Below are 15,174 nucleotides of genomic sequence, written 5' to 3'. Positions count from 1 at the left end.
ATTTAATACAAATTATTACAAATATTTGTAATCTGAGTGGGTAACATCCATTATACGCAAGTTGAATACTATACTTTATCTACAACTATTTAATTTTGAAAAAAAATATCAAAAAAAGGAAAAAAAATAAACTTGATAGACATTTCAGGCATAACCTCAATATAAGAAAGCTGTCATTTCTGTTAATATTTTATTTTTTGATTAGTAGGCCGTGTCAGAACTGTAGAATAATGGCTTCATTATTCAACACTTTGTCAATCATGAGTAATCATGCGTGTCATTACCCGTCAAAAATCAAATGTATAATGAATAGATAATTCAATAGTTGTAGATAAAGTTTATTTATGTTACTATGTTTCGTCTTTTATTTTGGATTAATATTGTTTTTTAAACATCGATACAATTAGTATACGCATAATATCAGCAAACCACTTACTAAATTACATTGAAAAAAAATTTAATAATTAGCGCCATCTATGAGGCGGATGGCAAAGCTTTATTTTATTGATTTATATAGATTTCTTTGCGAATTCTCAACATTTTGATGAAATCGCACATTTTTCGTTTTACCCAAATTTCGAGATAATAACAATTCAATTTTACGTCTACTTACGTAACCTCTTCCTACATTCTACTAGTATCCTTGAAGAGTTGGCATCTCAATTTAATGTTTAATTTCTCGTAAAAGTAGCTTTAAATCAAGTGTTATTTATGACAAACTTTAGGATTTTTTTATGTTACAAATACAGCAATTTTACAACGCGGAACACTTCAATGTGTAGAAAAATGTGTGTACTTCAATTCTGTGTATTCACTTTTCCATAATAATTTGCCATTAAGTTGTATTTTGGGTAAAAACTAACCTCTACCGGCACATATAAAAATGGACATTTAAACGCCCGCATTTTTGGGCAGAGACATGTAGTATTCAATAGCAGAAGCTATTGTATTTAGTGCTGTAACGAAGCCTACTTTTTCTTTTTGTCCCACAGCTATTATTTTGGTGTCCCATTTGGCTTTTTAACATTAGGTGTATATAGCTATCTATATATCTGTACCTTAGAGGTAAAGCATTGTATCTCCATTATTTTAGGTTTTTTAGAAAACAAGGTTTAAACCTTGTTTATAGATATACATAGTTATCCAACCGATTGAATTGGGTTGCTCTAGCTCGTGCTGCCTCTAACAGCAAACGAGAAAAACATCATTAGGAATAAATTGAATAAAATTGGAAATCCAACTTGTAGTAGAAGTTGCATACTCAGAATAAGAGATTAATTGAATTTATGTGATTGAACACGAAATTGTTTAACATATAAAATATTTAATTACTTTAAGCATTACATCTAAATATTTCAAAAAATATCTGTCCTTTTTTTATAATAGAGAACCAAAAATTAACTTACTAATTAAATAAATCGATTAGTACTTTTCTCGGATAAAATAAAAAAAAAACCAATAATTATTTTCGATTTAAATTGTAGTAGAAATTCAAAAAGTCAGTTTTGATTTTTGTTCGTGCTATTGCAGACTTCCAGACGTGGTAGCGTCGAGCGTTCCTTTGAGCAATTGGCCGACCGACAGTTTAATGGATCACACATATCAAACGAGCATGTAGTATAAACAAATTTTTTCTGCAACTACTCGAGTTTGGATAAACGACTTCACGTATACAAATTCCTTCTTTATTATTTCGTCGTTGAGAATTCTTTGGTTAAAATACAAATACGAAAATTAAGAAATATTAATTAGAATCAATAAATTCAATAAATAAAAATGAAGTATTTCTGATTTTATTATACCAGTGTTTCTCAATGTATGTGAAAGATTTCAACGGATGATTTTTCAGCGAAAATTACGGGGTGTCATTCATATAACTTTTTGTTCAAAACCCCTTCTCCTCCAAGTTATAGCCCTCTAAAATTAAGGAAAAAATTTGCAACTTTCTTGTCTCTTGACATTTTACAACTAACAAATTGTTAATTTGATCACAAAAATAAAATAATGCTGAGATCAATTTGACATATCTTCATTTCTTTGACTAGTAATAATCAATCTCTGAATTAATTCACTTGAGCCTATGTATTATTTTATTTTTTTGTGATAAAACTAACAATTTTAGGAGAAAATGTCAAGAGACAAAAAATTTGCGTATTGAATCCCACTATTTAAATCAAGTTTTAAACAGAAAAATGTAGACGTATTAAAAAGTTCTAATGCAAACTATTATGGGGTTGATTTGTTATATACTAATAAACTTTTTTAAGGTTGACTTTATTGTGTTGACTGAACATAATGAAAATCATTAATACATAACAACAAAAAAACATAACAAATCCTGCTAACTACTTATAATTGCAAATTACTTATGTTGTAAACTAGTAACTTTATTGCTTATTTTAATTATGCACGGAAAGGGACACGATTGCTGAAACAACTAAAATGACTTTTGTGACTTTTTTTTGAGCAGGCAGAGATATTAATTATCCCAAAATTTATTCGAACAAAGATTTCTAGACACAAACATCCTATCTTGTGTAAGATCTTCAATAGAGAAAAAGGCGCTAGAAGAAATTCAATGTTTAAGCTGCTGTTCGTAATAATCCATATATTTAAAAAAGGACGCGACAAATTACAACAAATTAAGCGACAATGAATGACGTCATTAGTTTTTTGTTATCTCCACTCTTTACCACAGATTCCCACTGTCAAGTTAGCACTACCTCAAAAATGCAATATTTCAAGTATTGTTTATAAAAAAGGAAGCGACAAATTTGTAAACTTTACGACAAATTACAACTAATTAAACAACAATTAATGCAATATTTTTTTTTATTGAAATCGCAAGATGTAGAATGATATCCAAAAGCCAATTTCATTTTGTTATTAGATACAAGTATGCTTTATTGGTTACTAGAACATTTTTATTGGTTACGTGAAATGAATTACTAACGACGCGACGTTGGGCAGTTAATATATTGTGTAGGATTATAGGAAATTTTTCAATTGGCCCTTTCTTCGAAAAACCATGCTTATTAAAAAACATGTACCCTTTGAAAAGCGTATGCTAACAATTGAAAAATATTGATGGCGCTTCTAATATGCAATAAAAATCGTTCAGAATACTTTCCCCCTTTTTACGATGAAAGTTTTATTTCAAACTTTTTTGATAAAGTTGATGTTTTATGAGTTATTAGGTAGTCTCAATTTGAATGCCTTACTCGGTATATAAAATATAGTCTTTTAAACAAACTTCCTAAAAAGATTCAACGCAGTTGGTTTCCTCTCATAAAACCTATTCATACACCTACTTAAAAAAATTTGGCGTCTACAAATCGGTACCTACCGACGAATAGTCTCCAATAATTCGGTATTATTCTCGAAGGACACATTATCGATTTTTTTCTATGCAAGAAATATGTACTAAAATATAGGCAACTTATTTTACGTTTTTCGTAGTAATACGTCAAGGTTTATAGAACATAAGGTTACCTCATTCCCTATGCCTCTGTAGTATCGATTATTACCCCGCAAATTGACGTCACTGGTTCGATACAGTCAGAATAAAAGATACCCTATACACGTGCATATACTGTGGTACAGTCTATATAAAATATTTAAACCTCGCATCGTGTTGTGTTGTTCATAGAACCAGCTACGTCACTGACCCACCTTGCCTCTCAGAGGAGGAGAATCGGTATTGGGTAACCTTATGTTCTATAGACCTTGGTAATACGTTAAGGCGCGTATAGCAAAATTTAAATTTTTATGAATGGCGACACATAAATTACCCTGCCTATGTAATATCTATAAACAAGGATTAAACTTCTTAATAAATTCTAATTATAAGTAGATATTCTAAAATTTTGTTATTAAAATACTTTTATTCACAGCCGACATCTCGCGGCTAATAGCACATACACCACGGAATCTCCGATCGGGTTGTGTTCTTAGCTAACTTATTCTACAATACCCAATATAAAAATTTTGAAAAATGAATACGCAAGCGATAGCGCCCACTGGATAATTATATCCAAACCTTCCTGTTTTACGCGTAACCTATTTTATAATGAGGTTGAGGTATCTGTTATATCTATAATCAATAGGGTAGCCCAATACCGACAATTTTGTCTATTTACTTGTCCACTCAATGTAAATGTTCCTTGGTCGGAAAAAATTATGCTTTTGACAAAGTCTTCGTTGTCATTGCAAAATTGTTGTTGCAAAAACTACGGCTACAAAAATTTAAATCTTTAGACCCGTTTCAATGAATTTTATTGCTTATATTCGCTACTTTACGGACACACTGTATATTTGGGCTAATAAAAAATAAAAATCGACATGTTTTGGTTCATTACGAAATCTTAAGGTCACCGTTCAATGGCCATTTTTATATGGGCCCATAGAGGCTGATAGAGGTTACTTTCTGACACATTTATAACTTTCTGCCAAATTATTACAGAAAAGTAAATACACAGCATTGAAGTACACATATTGTAGTAGTGAATGACATAATTTATTTTGTAAAATAGTTGTTATATTAACAATAATAAATTACTAAACTTTGTCATGAAAAGGGCGTAATAAAAACTGACTTTTATGACAAATTAAGCACTTAAACGAGGCGACAATGCTTCATTCAAGAGATGTGTAATATAAGAAGAGATTCCGTGACAGTGTAACTATAATAGATTTGTTGTTATCTCAGGATTGTGTTTTATCTAAAAATGTGCAATTTTCAGGTAATTATTGAAATATGTAAGGGAATCTGCTGAACAACCTAACTTTGGTATTTTGGAAATCATCTTATAGATGGCGATATTTAAAGAGTAAAATATTCGTGATATATTGAATGTTGTGGGATTGTTAATAGATTTTATTTTCCCCTTCATAATTAATAAAAAATTTAATCAAAATTAAATTAGTCAAGCAGTTTTATATACGTGTGTCTTCTATGAGTTTATTGAAAGGAATGTATAATTTTATATAATAACAAATTTTTGTTGCCAAGATATTCTTAAAGATTTATTTGGAATTGAATTTTGATTAGAAGCAATTTCAAGTTTATCGTTAGCTATAAATGCTGGCGATAATCGATCAATACTAACACGATTATTAATTAACTACTTAATTAGTTAACTATTATTAACTATTAATGCTAACACTAGTCTACAAAAAATTCATAAAATGTACATTTGACGCCACTGTATTTTTCTTATGTAGTTTCACATTTAAAATTTTTTCTATAGATACGTTTTGGAGCTATGATTTTTTTTAGAGGTTAGTTGACTGTTTGCAGGATATCTCGAGTTAGATTTGACAGATCTGGTCTTGCTATTCTTAATCATAGTTTCTCATCCTGCGTACCTTGTTGTCTTCTTAAAAGAGCAAACTTTACGTAGAAGGTAAAAAAGAAGTTTTCTGCGACTCTCCACGGATATTGAATGAATTTTTGATTCACATTTCGTCTAAAAAATATCCCTTTTTCACATATTATGAACCATTGTTTTAAAACTACCAAACCAATTGGAAAAAGTATTAATACCATTTATTGGCTATACAATACTCTTTAATTTGATGAATAGCACGACCAGATCGGTCGTACCCCTAAAAAAAATCATATCTCCAAAATGTATCCATAGAAAAAATTTTAAAAGTGATTTTTGGGTTTAGGGGACCAAAATACATAAGAAAAATACAGTGGCGTCAAATGTACATTTTGTAGACTAGTGTAATTCCTTGTTATCTTTTAAAATAATAAAGTTTTTTTGAAAGCGTTTAATAACTTTAAAGTGCCTTCAAACCTTGGTGCAAGGGAAACCTTGGGAGGTTTAAAATGATTTAATTTTAATAAAACAAAGTCTGAAACAAATAGATCTTTATGAATGAAAGGTTTCATTTTTGAATGGAAAGTAGTAGGTACTGGTTATAAACTTGAAAACGTTTCTTTGAGACTAACTAGAAGTTGTTCCGTTTCTAAATGGTCCTGTGAACTGATAATAAATTCTTCGGGTAGGCGGATGGTTTGACCATACACTAACTCCGCGGGGGAACAACCTAGATCTCCTTTAAGTGAAGGTCTAAGGCCCAATAGCATAATTGAGAGGGCGTTGTTCCACCTATAAGCGTCTACAGGCGTTCCTAACAATCTATTGAAATTGCGAAATAATCGGGACTCGAATTGCCTTCTTTGGTCGTGTGTGATAGTGTGTGGTATACCAAATCTTGAAAAATGTTCATCAGGTATTGGGTACGCTTCGGGCTATCTAGTGAAGCGATTTATGGCTGTTAGTACAAAAGAACAGCCTAATGAAGGAGTAAAAGGACCTATTAGATCTATGTGTATATGTTCGAATCTACCAGTAGGTAGATTAAATTTCTGAAGTGGAGATTTTGTGTATCTTTGGATTTTAGTTTTTTGGCAAGGTATGCAAGTTTTACACCATGATTTTACTTGCTTGGTTAAATGTGGCCAAAAGAAACGATTTTTGATATTATTTAAGGTGGTTTTGAAACCTAAATGTGTTAGAGAAATTTGTCGAAAATGATTTTTCGGAATTTCATAGCTATATATAATCTAGGACGTATAAAAGAATTCTCGTACCAAAGATCTAAGTTAGAAGTGGATGATCTAATCTTAGATAAATGGAAAGTTTTGTTTAAATTTAGATTTTGTTTTTGAAGTAGAAATTTTAGTTGTTTATCTAAATTTTGTGCGTTTCCTATTATTGTCTCTGAGGGATAGTCAGAAGTTAAGGTATTGATATCAACTTTTGATAATGCATCCGGGACTGTGTTGAATTTGCCTTTGATATATAATATCTCGGAGGTTAATTCAACTATATAGTTGATATATCGAATTTGTTTTGGGGTTTTTCAGTTTTTGAAAAAAATGCGTTTATTAGAGGTAGAATTTCTAACTGCTAGATATATAGCTAGCAGTTCTCTATCGAATGTGGAATATTTCATTTGACCATTGGTCATCTTTTTAGAGAAGAAAGCCGCTGGTGGAAAGTTAGGCCAGTAAGGCCTAACCAAGTTTATTGATAAATTTCTGAAATGTTTGTGCGGCATTTCGCAAACCAAAAGGCATTCGAGCACAAAAAACACGAAGAAAACACCAAATAATATCGAGAATAGGAATCGCGTAAGACTAGCACTTTTGCGAACATCACGTGATTGAACGGCGACCTTAAACCGTTTTAAAATTAGACATGTAAAGGTTACTTTTGACGCGGACGTATAGAGATTTCCTTTATATTTATAATTTACTCGTTCACCAATAGATGTCACCATAAGTATACCCATAAGATTTATTTTCAAATTACTATTTCACTTCAAAAGCAATGTCTATCTCTCTCCCTTTATCCCCACCATTTAATCAATTTCATTTAGAGGAGCATCGAAGGGTGCCAGCATATTCGGAGTGGGGTTAATTGTAGATGACTGTGGTGGGAGACCTTTAACGCTTGCTGTGATGCAATTAATCGGTAATTGTTAACCTGAAGGTGAGAATTTCGAATTGAATTAGAGTAAAAATCGATTAGAATCGATAAATCAAGTTAAATTAAAAATGATAGAAGTTAAGTTAGAATCAAGAAAGTTTGAAATGATTTGTTAACTTGAAAAATAAAAACGTTGTTTTTCTGACCAACATTTTAGAATGATTTAAAAAACATATTTTTAGTTAAAGTTTATATCAAACTAATTGATAACATAAAATTTGAGCTTTACATTTTTTTTTTCTGGAGATATTGAGAATTTTATACATTCAAATAATTTACTCTTTTTATCTATGTGTTAAGAAACGGTATATATTTTCAAACAAGCGTTCTCTTAGTCGTCGTCGTCGTGGTAACCAAACTTCTGGTACGACGCGAGACTACGTCGTCGTCGAAACTCGCCAGAAACGTTGCTATTGGACGATTCATTTCGTAATTACCACGACGACACCCTGGGCAGCCATTTTCAAACCACCCCCACAACAATCCACGTGAATTTTCCACCCTCTGTTAATACTCGTTTTAATTCCGCAGGTTGAAAATTCGATTTGGACGGTTGGAAAACGAAGTTCTAATACAATTAACGCTTGGGGGTTCAAGTGAAACTCGACTGTCGTAACTTTAAATTGTCCGTCGCCAAGAAGAGGAGGAGCGGATGATGGAAGGAAGAAAAAGCGAATACGATTTTTATTACATTTATGAACGTTCGTGATTTGACCTATGCAACATTACCACCAATTTTTCTAGCCCCCAATTAGATAGGATTTTACTTGTATAGTATTTCAATTATAACAAGAGAACCTTTCAACCGATTTTGATGAACAATATTTAATGCTCGATTAGATGTTTTTTTAGAATTTCGCAAAAACGCCAAAATATTGCGAAAATTCAGGAAAATAATACAAAAAGAACGGCTTGACGAAATTTAAAGTTTTATATCTCAATTTTTCTCAAACCATAACTTTCGACTAAAACTTTTCCTGTACAATAATCCGAACCCCGAATCCGTTTCAATATTTCTTGATATTGATGAATTTGAGACCAAAGTGCTAAGGACCAATATTGTTAAGAATCACGTTTGTTACAACCTTTATACCAAAACTTTTGTTTTAAAACGTTCCGAATTCGTGTTCTATCAACAACAAGATGCAAAACCACAATTTATATCCCAGAGTATCCGAGAGCAAAAGTGTAAAACAGCTTTACTGTTAAGAATAAAATTTGCTACAATTTTTATATTAAAACTTTATTTCTAAAATGTTCCGAATCCTGTTTTGCACTAACATCAAGATGTAAAACCACGATTTGATCTAATTTTCACCTTTTAGAGCTTTTCTCGATATTTATGCATCTGGGAGCAAAACTGTAAAACGGCAATAATGTTAAGAGTGAAATTTGCTACAACTTTTATACTTTTTTCCAAATCTGAGTTAATGTTACGAAAACAAAACTTATAACACACAACAAAATTGACATTAACACGTGCTTGACAGGTGCAATTTATAAAAAAATTGAAATTGAATTTTCGTATTTGCTAGTAATAATTGTAGTTATAGCCTATTACACAAAAAAGTTGTCTATATCTTTACAGATGCCAATTTTATCTTTTTCCGTAAGTAAATTTATAACTTTCACCTTACACATTTTGTTAATTTAATAGTGAGTTTAGACATGCATGCCAGTAAAATTAAATGGCATGTGTAAACATCAACTGGCATGCAAGTTGAAATCATACATGCATGGACCGGAAAAGTCTGCATCCTTCTGAAATCCCTGGCGCCAGTGATGAGTCTAAAAACATAACCATGACAACATAGATGAGTATTCACAAAAACACAACATTTTTTAATGTCAAATTTAGGTTATTTTTCATTGCATTCATAATTAAATCCCAATTACGTTAACAAATTCAAAGATAACGTTTAATTATCCACATTAAACCTAGAATATATCTATTTTCGTTTCGGTTCAGGTCCTAATTTGTGTATATAGTTGTAGTACATGAAATAATGAAAACTGGCCTTAAACTCTACCTTTACTGGCGTGCAAATAGAACTGGCGCCACTAAATCCATGCATGTCTAAACTGATCTTTATATGTAATTATTTAGGTGAATCTTCTGAGGATGGTTCTTTAATATGAGCCGAAACCGGTAAAGATGAAAACAAAATTTTTCCAAATCATTCCGAATCACGTGCTCTACCAGCAAGAATATACAGGTTGACTGGTACATAAATGTATGTATTGAAATGCATTATTATAGGGCTCATTTGCAATTGATTAACAACAACACAAAGTTCAATAGTTTAGGAATCATTTCAATTTTTTGGTTTTTGTACATTTTCAGTATTCACTTCAATAGCGGAAAAAGTTTATTTCTCTTTCCGTGTCGAATCTATTGGTGAGTACACGTGCGAAACTAATTTAGAACGGCGCGGTGGACCGGCCGGGGGTTCAAGCTTTTGTTGAATCGCTGTTGGACGACTTTAAACAGTTCCCGTGCGGTTATTATAAACATTTCGGAAAAATTTTATTAGAAAGATCGCTTCAGAATAATGTATCCTACAACCGCATAATGCTCTGATGCGGAAGATACGGAACATCTTGTATACTTATACAAATATTGGAATTTAGAGTATAATAATAGTTTCTTTGGCAACATATTGACTGCACTCTAATACACATTTTATGTTGAAAAATATTTTAAATATTTCGATGGTTTAAAAATACAGGGAAAAAATGTTTCGTAACATAAGTTAATTTTTAAACAAACTAATTTTTTATGAGCGTTTATTTCAAAATTTCAATAACACATTTGACGTAAAAAATATGTTAAAAATTTCTCTGTTTTATAACCTTTCAAATGAGATATTAACCAGAGCGAAATGTCTTTCCAATTAACTAATAATAAGGTAAGGATAGGCATGTGTATAATATTGACAACTGACCAAAAGTTAAAAAAATTCAAAATCGATTACGCCTACTATTTATTTTAACTAAAAAACGTTAATTCATGAATACAATAAATGAAATTCAATTCGTTAATAATTATAAACCATCAATTATACAAATATTTTATAATTAGGCAGTGGTAGCAGGACATTTCGTCTTTTATTAGTAAGAGATGGAATTTTGATAGTGTTTAAACAATATTGTTTGTTGTTATTTCAATTTAATTTAATTTTTGAGTGAAATGTCATCGTTTACAAGTGTTGAGTATGCTGACTATTATCCATTTATAGTTTCTGTGACGGAAACGTAGTAACAGCTCGTCGAGAGTACCAGGAACGGTATCCAAATAAACGGATCCCTTATGTTTGCGTATTTGGCGCTACTTATCGGTGTTTAACTGAGACTGGTAATTAAAAAAAAGGCGAACGTATAGGACCTACTCGTTTTATTGCAAAAGATGATGTTTTGGATACATTCGAAGCAGCAGTTCAAGAAACGTAGCTACTAATCTGGGGATATCACAATGGAAGTTATGATCAATGGGAAAGGAGGACCAATTCCATGGCCTACAAGGAGTTCTGATTTGTCGCCCCTTGATTTTTATGCTACACAAGTTAACTCTAAGGATGAATTAATAGAAAAAATCCAAAACGAAGCATATGTTTAAAAACATTAATTACAAGTAACATAACCAGATCAGAAATTTGGAAAAGAGCTCGTGCATGTATTAGGAATAGAGGTGTTTTTGTTGATGTTAATGTGATACATAAAATTGCTTAATTTTTATGGTTTTTTCAATGAAGGTTATTATTAACTTATTTGGTAAACTTTTGCCAGCTATAAAAACTGTATTCACTCCAATTGTTATCCTATAAATTATTTGTTTAGTCAATGATTGATAGCTATTAATGAATTGAATATCAGCCTCAGGATTGTAATCAGGAATTAACGTTTTTAGTAGGAGTAATCGATTTTAAATTTTTTTAACTTTGGGTATGTTGTTAAAATTACATTCGCCAATGCTTATCTTTTTATTAGCGATTTGGAAAGGCATTTACCCCTGCTTAATACCTCATTTGAAAGGTTATAAAAGAGAGAAGTTTTTGAAATAATTTGTACACCAAGTGTATTATTGAAATTTTGAAATAGACACTCATAAAAAATTAGTTTGTTTAAACATTTATACAATATAAATTCAATAAAAGCAATACTTTTTCTGGTCTTTTTCAATTTATTGTCTGAAAAAGACCAGAACAAGTTGCACATTGCTTTTTATTGAATTTATATTATATAAGAAAATAACTGGTCAACATGGATCAAACTCCCTCGTCTAATTGTTTAAACATTAATTTAAGTCACCTATATTTTTAAACAAAAGAAATATTTAAAATATTTTTCAACTTAAAATGTGTATTAATAGAAAGAAACTATTATTAAACTCTGAATTCCAATATTTGTAGGAGTATATACTATTACTGAAAATGTACAGGGTGTCCCAATTACGATGTCCACATAGGCTATCTCCAAACTAAAAGAGATAGAAAAAAAGTAGCTTACATGTCATGATCTCGTTTTTCGAGAAAATGCTAATGCCGAAAACTCCGAATAATTGCCAAAGTTTGTATTTAAAAATTCGATAACAACTCTGGCATTATGAGCTGGTACGATGCACCAGCATGTTAGGTGTCAAAGTATAACAAAACTGAATAAAACTTTACAATGAATTTCGAAAATTATGAAAATGTAACATCCGCACGTAAGAACCTTCAGCCGGTTAGCAGAAAATTTAATAGATTTTTGGTCCTTCCCCAAACCATGTGCAAAAACATACCAAAATGGCCTGCAAGAGGATGAAGTCAACGTGTTGGCTTCACTTGCGATAAATCCATCAACATCTTGCAGAGAAATTGAACAAAACGTCTGAGCCAAAAGCCGCTGCTCCCGAATATGAAAGAAAATATGTATAAACCATACAAAGCGGGGCTAACTCATTATTTACGTGCCGGAGATGTCAATCTAAGATTAGAATTTTGTAGATGATATTTAGAAAAATTAAATAATCTGCTGTTTGTTCAAAATGTCATCTGGACCAATGAAGTCTCTGAGTGTTCAAAGAAGGTTGGGGTTCAATGTATGGTGTGCCCTTTTAGATAATAGAATGTTGCCATATAGTATCTACCATAAAAACTTAAACTCAGGTAATACCTCAATATGTATATCAAGGCAGCACATTGTGCCTTTGGTCGACAATTTGCCATTAAATAAGTCTCAAATGATATATTTTCAATATGACGGGGCACCAGCACATAATGCCAGAGTTGTTAGTGAATTTTTAAATACTACTACAAACTTTGGCAATAATTGGAAACAATGGGCACGTTCAGCCGGTGTTAACTGTTGAGTTGTTATATTAGCAGTCGCGGCTGAACGATACGCTAAGTCAGCGCTGTTATGCAGCAGTTTAATAAATATCTCAGCGTAAGTAATCTGCGCTTAGTTTGTCAGCGGTTGTGAAATTCTAGGTTAGGATTAATATTTTCTGTTTCTCCCCTTTAATTTTGAAAACTGGCAGAACTGTATAAAATGAAATGAGCCTTAAAATCAACATCATCATCCATTATCTCTTGTAATAACACAAAATTTTCAAAAATATTATTGTTGACCATAGTTTTAGGTTACGCTGAACTGCTAATTCTCAATTGCTTGTTCAGCCGATTTCGTTCCGCTGTATTAAAGCTCATACAACTAGCTGACTGATTTAATTCAACTGTTGACACCTGCTGAACGTACCCAATGTTTTCCATCATGGTATGGTTATCACCATAACAACATTAAGTTTTAAATACATACAATAGTTTTAGAAAGAACAAAAAAAAATTGATACATTATGTTCCATCATAGTATGTATGGTTATCACCATAGCAACATTAACTTTTAAATACATACATTAGTTTTAGATAGAATAAAATGAATTTTTGTTAATTATTCAATAACTATAAGAAATATACCCCACAAACTATATATATTTGTTATCAGAAGAAAATAACAAATTATTTTAGGTCATAGCCAACTATGGTTTCCATTTAAAAAAATAAAGTTATGTCTCAAATCTCGAAAATAAAAGATGGGAAAAAAATTCTACCTACGCCACTGAATTCTTCGTAAAAAGTTGCCCATATAATGTTTTATTTATAATACTCCATCTTTGATAATAAGTGAGATATTCGCGATTGTCGTTTTCGCAAAATTTTCAGTTTTTGCCGATAGGGCGAAAACAAAAGACGATAGCTGTTCGGAGTTTTCGGCATTAGCATTTGCTCGAAAAACGAGATCATGACATGTAGCTACTTTTTTTCTATCTCTTTTAGTTTCGGAGATAGCCTATGCGGACATCGAAATTGGGACACCTGTACAAAAACCAAAAAATTGAAATAATTCCTAAACTATTCAACTTTGTATACTTGGCATACTTGGCTTAATCAATTGCAAATGAGCTCTATAATGACAGCTAAATAATGCATTTCAATAAAACCACGATTTCATCTAACCTGTGTAATATTGGCTGCATATCTCAATATGTAGTGGTAGCTTGGATAATTTCCTTAACCCTTTTTTTGCTGCCTTTATATTTTTCGAAACAGTTCTTTTTAGAACTATCGTTGTTTCCAGCGCTTGCTTTAAGCGGTAAGTCAATAAACAATTCAAAATAACCACTAAAATATTTTAAATAAAAGTACAGAAAGTTAGACCTTTTTTTATATTTAAAATATTTTTTTAATTTTTAAAATATATCTAGTTGTCGCCATCGTTTTCAGGAACTTTCGTCGCGTTACAATACTAATCTGTGATATTGGTTGCATACTTTGTCGGGTACGATAATTAATTAACACACTGTATATTCTACGCATTGTTAACTATTCTAAAATGTTCCGAATCCCGTGACATGTGGTTTTTGTGTTATGTTCGTATACTTTTCTTAAACTATTCATGTATAATCTAATTAGGGACTAATATGAAGTTAGTCCCCAATTAGGGGGTCGTGATTTGTAAAATAAAAAGCATCCAAACATGTATTTTATAAAAGACATTTAAAGATGAGAATGAGCCAAATTAATTAAAAATCGGTTATCGTGTCGTCTCTAAAATTTCTCAACCCAAAATCGATTTAAGAAATAAAAAACCATTTTTTTTATCAACATTATTAATTGGGTGGGTGTCTTTTGATTGTGTCCGGAAAACAATCGAGTTAACAACTTGCCATAACACCGGCAACTAAAGGAGCTCAAACGTGTTATTAGATGATTAAAAGAGGGGGCCTCCTATTGTTCGACCCTTCAGGGCTGACAGCTCAATTTTCTTCTTCTTATCCTTCTCATTTTTTCTCTCTCGCCTCGTTCTTCTTAAATTAAAACTTAAAACCAAACCGGTTCGGAAAAGATTAAAAAAAATAATTTGATTGTTGTCGGTGAAAAAATCAAAAGGAAAAAGATACGAAACAAGTTCTAGCAATAATAAATCATCGAGAACAGAGGGACATCAATTAGTTGATGGTTATTGGCGAGATAAAACGAGTCAAATGCGTGTATTTGTAACGGAAACAGATGTTTTTAGTGTCGTTTGGGTTATCGATCGGTGTCTTTGTCGGTTTTCTTTTCTGGGATATTTATTATTTTCGTTATCAAAACATATCAGGTCTATTAATAGTATGTTTTCGTTTTAA

Source organism: Onthophagus taurus, chromosome 5 (assembly GCF_036711975.1).
Source record: "Onthophagus taurus isolate NC chromosome 5, IU_Otau_3.0, whole genome shotgun sequence".
NCBI classification, from domain to species: domain Eukaryota; kingdom Metazoa; phylum Arthropoda; class Insecta; order Coleoptera; family Scarabaeidae; genus Onthophagus; species Onthophagus taurus.
This window is presented reverse-complemented; position numbering follows the sequence as displayed.